Below are 6,786 nucleotides of genomic sequence, written 5' to 3' on the forward strand. Positions count from 1 at the left end.
TAGGGTTTTGGGAGGCTAACGCTCCCCAAGGCAGCAATCTGTATACCGAATAGATGAAAGCCATTTTTAAAAGTTCAGATAAGCTTTGAACCACTTTGCCATAGCACGAAATAAAAAAATGAGGAAAAATTATTTTTATAACAGTTTAAAAGAGTAAACCGTTTATAAAAAAATTACTGAAAACAAGCTATGTAGCTCTTTCTTTTAAAACTTCGACATATCGGTAATTCGAAGTTTATATAAATGCAGTTCCAGGAAAAAGGGGATGTCTGGCAGATATTAAACTCCTGTTTCCACCGAGCCACCATCAATCATCCAGAAACATCTGACATCAATGCTATGCTGACTGTTCCACAAAAACTTTTCCCATATGTTAATTTATTAAATACCACGAAATAATTAATGGCTATAAGCTTATTAGAACTTTGAAAGTATGTTTAAAAAAAAAACTTTGTAAGAATTACGGCCTTGTGGAGTGTTACCTTCCAAGCCACCACGCTTATGATGACCGACATGTAAATTCAAATTTTACACCTGCTAGTGACGAAGCGATTGACATTGAAATTCTGCTGTGGTGGTCACATCGTAAGATATAGTTTTAACTAAGAGATTAAAAGCTTAAAATACTCGTGGAAGTTATTTAATAATTTTACAGGGATTTTTTAAGCAGAAAAAATCTCCTGTTTTCTCCGCTAACATCCGGCAATAGCATAGTCGACATCGATTGTTGGGATCAATATCTTTAACGTGTAAGAGCAAGTTCAAGAAAGTTTTTTTCCAGTAAAATGAGTCCTTGATGTCAGAAATTGGTTAACCAAAAATCGAGATAAAATATAAAACTTCATGCCTGTTTTATATTCAGAATCATTTGAGAATTATAAACACATGTTGAGTGAACCAAAAACAAAAATTAATTTACTTCTAGTTATTTTGAGTTACAGTAAGCAAAATACTTGTACACGAATACTTTTACGAAAAATCATCAATATATTACAAAAATGCTACAAAAAATTAAACGGTATCATAATTTTATACTAAATCTGTTGACTAAAAAATGCCTGAAAATTAAAATGCGCCGAAAAGTGTGCAATACCCTTTTGGCGGGGAAAAGGTTTAAAGCATTTTTATACCCTTGCAGAGGGTATTATAATTTTGGTCAAAAGTGTGCAACGCAGTGAAGGAGACATCTTCGACCCTATAAAGTATATATATTCTTGATCAGGATCACCTCCTGAGTTGATATAGCCATGTCCGTCTGTCCGTCTGTCTGTTTCTACGCAAACTAGTCTCTCAGTTTTAAAGCTATCGAATTGAAACTTGCACACACCCTTCTTACCTTTGCACGCAGTATATATGTCGGAACGGCCGGGATCGGCCGACTATCCTATAGCTGCCATTTAACTGATTGATCGGAAATGCCATAACTTTGGTGTTTGTAAAGTTAGAAGGATGGGATTTTCTATGGGTTTTATATTTGGCCAATCAATCCGACCGACCTAAATTTCATAAGGATCGGCCGACTATATCCTATAGCCGCCATATAACTGAACGATTGGAAATGCCATAACTTTGGTGTTTTTAAAGTTAGGAAGTTGGGATTTTTGATGAATAGTTTTGGAGAATATAATTTACAGAATATTCTGCAAGGGTATATAATCTTCGGCTCCGCCCGAAGTTAGCTTTTCTTTCTTGTTTAAATTTATTTAAGCTTTGTCAACGAAACGGTAAGACCGTAGCACTCTCAGTTCTAATGAACTCTTAAAAATTCAGTCATCCTGGAAAGATTAAAGTTGTTCCGCTGCCAAAATATCTTCTTGTTTATTTTACGAATACACAAGATCTGTGCGTGATCGTCGCCCCTTTAGAAGCCGACAATGTTGTGACTGAATATTCCAAAAAGTTCACACAGTTTGTGATAAGTGATAAGTTATTACTTACAGTACTACAGATTTACCAGTGATATCACTTATAACTGCTAACAGAAAATACATCATTTTCCATACTACTGCAGCTACATGGGTTGGGTGTTGGGGTGCATTTTCTGTTTTCTGTTTTAAAGTGAAAATGGATAGATTTTGGTTTTTCGAAAATTGTCAAGAGAGAAATATTTGTTTTCTAACAAGACGAAATAATCAAGGCAATGGACTTCAGATTATAATGCACCAACGAAACAAAGTAAACTTTTCTTCTTAATATTACGTAAAATTCGTGTTTTAATTTATCTGTCCAGGACTGTAGGTGAATGTTAACTAATTTCTAATCGTTTCCTGGCCAATCATAATTTCTTGAAAACAAATTATTCTGACACATTTATTTTGAATGTATTGCACTTGTTTACGTGTAAACATAATACTTTTTCCAAACAAAAAGTTAATATCTGACGTTATATGGTGATAAATGTACGATTGTCACTAGTTTTCTAAAGCGTCAATGTGTTTTTTTTTTATAACAAAACCACATATTAATATTGGTCTAACATATTTAAAAATAGTTAGGCTTAGAATTTTCCTATACCCAAGTACCTCGTGCAGCATATTCGCAGTTTAAATCAAAATCCGTGCCTGGGGAAGGTAAAATGTATTCGTTTATTTTTTTACATAGGTAAGGTAAAAAGAAGTCAGTTATTTTACCTTGGTACGCACCTACGTACTATTTTTGAGCTTTCATTTGCTGTGAATACTAATCTCGTTAAAGGACATCTGTTCTCAGAATGCTGAATACTTATGCAACAGTGCGGAGAAAACATCGAACTTTTTTATCAATATCCAATTGTCTTAAAGAGGTGAATCGGCGATCGGAGCAGATTCTTACAGATCACTGACTATTTGTTTAAACAATGTGTTTTAATCATACGATAATCTTTATTCTACTAAAGGTAATACGAAAAATACTCATATGGAAGTTATATTTGTTACTATACATAGTACATACATTTTATAATATTTACCTCTATTCTTATGTCCACACGTAAAGGGTTTTAAATTGATTGAATATTTTGGGACTAAGAATAGATATACATACACGTTTATTGTGTGTTAGTGTGGTCACACATATACATTATTTTTTATTGTTTTGCATGTATGTACATCGTTATTGTAATCACTGATATGCATTAATTTAATTACTTTCTCTATCTGATTTTCTGGTAAATGAATGCCATACATACATACATATATCGATCGGTAACATAACTTATTTCAATTTAAGATTAAAATTCAACACGTATGTACATACATATGCAGTAATTTTATGCCTCTTCAGCCTTCACTTATATTTCACGTTGTTTTTATATACATACATATGTACATATGCCTTATTTAACAGAAGATACATACATATACATAACTGTAGAACTCAGATCACATAAATTGTCATATCCATTTTTGGTGTTAATTAGGAATATAAAGACATACATGTATATACATATGTTAAATCTAGACACGCATGAGAAAATATCTTGTATCTTATAAATTTGTTGTAAGCCCGATAACTGGGAAAGAATATAACACTTATGATACAAAGTACAGTTGCTTATATGGTGATTCTTTTTCAGTTGTATTACGACATATATATAAATTTTTTATACATATATGTATGCTATGTTTTCTTGCTAACATCCAGAGCTGTCCACTAACCAAGTTATGGAAATACTATTTAAGAGTCTGGGCCACGCTTGGTGGTTGGTAATGCACATTTAGATTTATGTTGGAAATCGCGTATCAGTTAAACAAGTTACCTAAAAAAATATATAAAAGTTACATTCGTAAATGAGTTGTTCATCTAACTACCTATCAAAATATCTGTACTTATGAACCTTATCGACGACAAGTGGGCTTAACGTACTCGAATTTGGTTTTCTTGTTACTTTGCATTGCGTGAGATATCTCTTCGTACATTTACATACATATAGAAACATATCTGAGGTATAAAAAGCTGTATTATTATTTATATTTTTGTTGTCCTCTTTGTAGCTAAATACATACCAATGTCGCTCTTTACTTTAGTTAGTGAGTTGTTTCTACATCGGCTTGATCTCTTTCGGACCAGCGATTTAAGTGTGTATTAAAATGTTGGTTGGTGTGGTTTATTTACTGCATATTGTAAAATATGTTTGTATATTTGTGTATCTACCATAATGGTTCGTTTTGCTTATTAGATCGGTCGGATACATTTTCATCTCGATCGAGTTAAAATTTAAAGTTGGTGGACATCGATGATAGGCGGATACTTTATTTGAATTTCCCACTTCTGTACATAGACAATGACTATTTTGCCGTTTCTGCATCGGTTTCCGTACCCTATCCGTACTGCATCTGTATCTGTATCTGTAATCTGTATCTGTATCGGTGCCTTACATTGTTATCACAATCACAATAGAATAGGTCATAGGCAAGCAATCAGTATTCTCCTACAACACCTCCCATCCGATCTCTCCGTTTCCCTCCTTGATTCAGGTAAAGATACATAGGTTGGCAGACGCATACACTTTGGGGCTTATACTTGTGCCATATGCTTACTTATAGAATATGGCATGTGAGACAATTTCTAACATTATGCATATAAGTTTGTTGCTTGGTTTCGTGTTCATTTTCATTTCATTTTCATTTTCATGCCTGCTATTCTGAGACATACAAAAAATACATTGAGAATCCGTTGAGTTGAACCATTAGAGGCATTCATATGTATACTTGTATACGAATATATATATATTCATCATATATATAAAAGTACAAAATTTCTGTTTCTGTTTATGTTTCTGTTTAATTTCTGTAATTTAAATACGCTCTAATATATCTAAGAAAAAAAGTGCCTAATACTTAATGTGTGCATGTCAAATGGTGTCTGCTGTATGTGTGTATGTCTGTAGGTACTTATGCGCTACTATGATCAGATACAAAAGCTAGGCCCAATGCGATCCGTAATCCGTAAGTCGCACCCTTTTCTTTGGAAGAGGAGGTGCGATTGAGATAAAATTATTTTGGCTTGGCTTGATTCGACTCTTGTTCGTGGTCACAGTAGCTGTAATTAGAAGCTTCGTTAAGGTACTTAAATGTTTCATTAAATTTCTGTTTTCAGTGGTAGGTTTAGATACACACATCTGTTGGATGTGTAGGTACATATTCGAATACATTTTTCAAAAAGCTGAAAATCATCTCTTTCTTTGAATTTCCCACATTATTTAATTTTTCGACTAGGCAATAAAAAAACGATTGCATAAATTACAAATGTTCCTTAACAAGACAAATAGAGAGTGAATTCCGTTGCTTCGTCCATTTTCTTATCTTATAAGTATGTTTTCCCCTAAATCCACCATACTTCCATTAAACAACATATATTGAGAAGTGTTTGCCTTTAATCTGGGACAAAGGAAATGACATATTTACATTAACTGGTTATGTTTCATCGGGGACTCGTATAAATTAAACAAAAATGCTCTCTTGGTTTCTAGTGTTTCATTTTCTTTTTTAATTAAAGTAAGCATTCATATAGCGCAAGGTATTTTCACGTAAGCCCATATAAAAAGTATAAAATGTTTTTACTGTACTCGATTTATAAAAATTACAAATGTTCATATAAAAATAGATATATATATACAAAAAAATACGAAGTCAAATGGTAATACATACAATATAACACACAACGAAAATATAAATTTTCTTCAATTTTATTATTTTTTTAGTGTTTAGTTACTCAAAAGCTTTCCACAGCTTGCATAACTTGTATCTAGGGGTAAAGAAACTAGCAGTGACCCACGACCTTGGCACAGTCAATTAAATCATAACTAGTTGGATTCCGAATACCTATTTCAATTTAACTGGTACATGAGTTCTTGCCAATAGTCGAATGATTGATCAAAGAAAGTTTTGGGCAAAGCGAAACTAGGGATAACTAAAGACCTAGAGGTTTTTGCCTCATATGCATTAAGAAAAAATATGGTACCTTTAAGATTCTCGAGTTTTTTGACTTCTTTTCCTTAGAAAGTGTTTTGACAAATTCACATTTTATACGCTATTTAACTAAACTGAGAAACTAAAAAGTCCTTTTTCCAAGTCTTTGATTTTTGAAACATTACGTTTTGATTACGAGTGTGGAGATAATATTTCACCATCTATTTGGCCTTTAAATCCTGGTGCATTTGGGCGAGGGAAAGTCACTTTCAAGAGCAGGGCTTCACTGTCTGCCATGCGTTATTGATCGTCTCTCAAAATTTTTAAAGTCTATCACGGGTTTGGATGTCACTAATTTAAAGCTACCAAAAAGCAACCCGAAAACAATTGCTGTGTTTTTTAAAGTCTGGATGGGGTTTTAAAAATTTTAAAAAACATATTAAACGCCTATTCTAATAAATATACATTTAAAGCAACATATTTTAGGAAACGCATTAATTGCTTTTGAGTTGCTTTGGAGTTATAAATCCAGTTTTGCTATTGAATTCTAATCAAAATTGTTTGCTTTTCTGACAGTTTTTAAACAAATTTAGCGAAATCATTCGGTATTCTCTTGCCAAGCTTTAATTTTAGATAATCAACTACTTACTCACCAGAAGAGTTATGATAAAATGATAAAGAAAGAATGTTGCATTCTACCGGTACCTAAACTTAAATTGTATTTACAGATGCTGCTGAAACACTTTTTGTAAATTTAGTATTTTGTTTTGATTATATTTGAGGTTTTAGTTTGCAAGTTCGCTCCAAGATATGTACAAAATAAAAATAACAACTTATAAAAACACAAAGAATCGGAAGAAGGACTTTCTACTGCTAAAAACTTTCTTCACAAGTCGGG

This window comes from Drosophila rhopaloa, unplaced genomic scaffold (genome assembly GCF_018152115.1).
Source record: "Drosophila rhopaloa isolate 14029-0021.01 unplaced genomic scaffold, ASM1815211v1 contig_3, whole genome shotgun sequence".
NCBI lineage: Eukaryota > Metazoa > Arthropoda > Insecta > Diptera > Drosophilidae > Drosophila > Drosophila rhopaloa.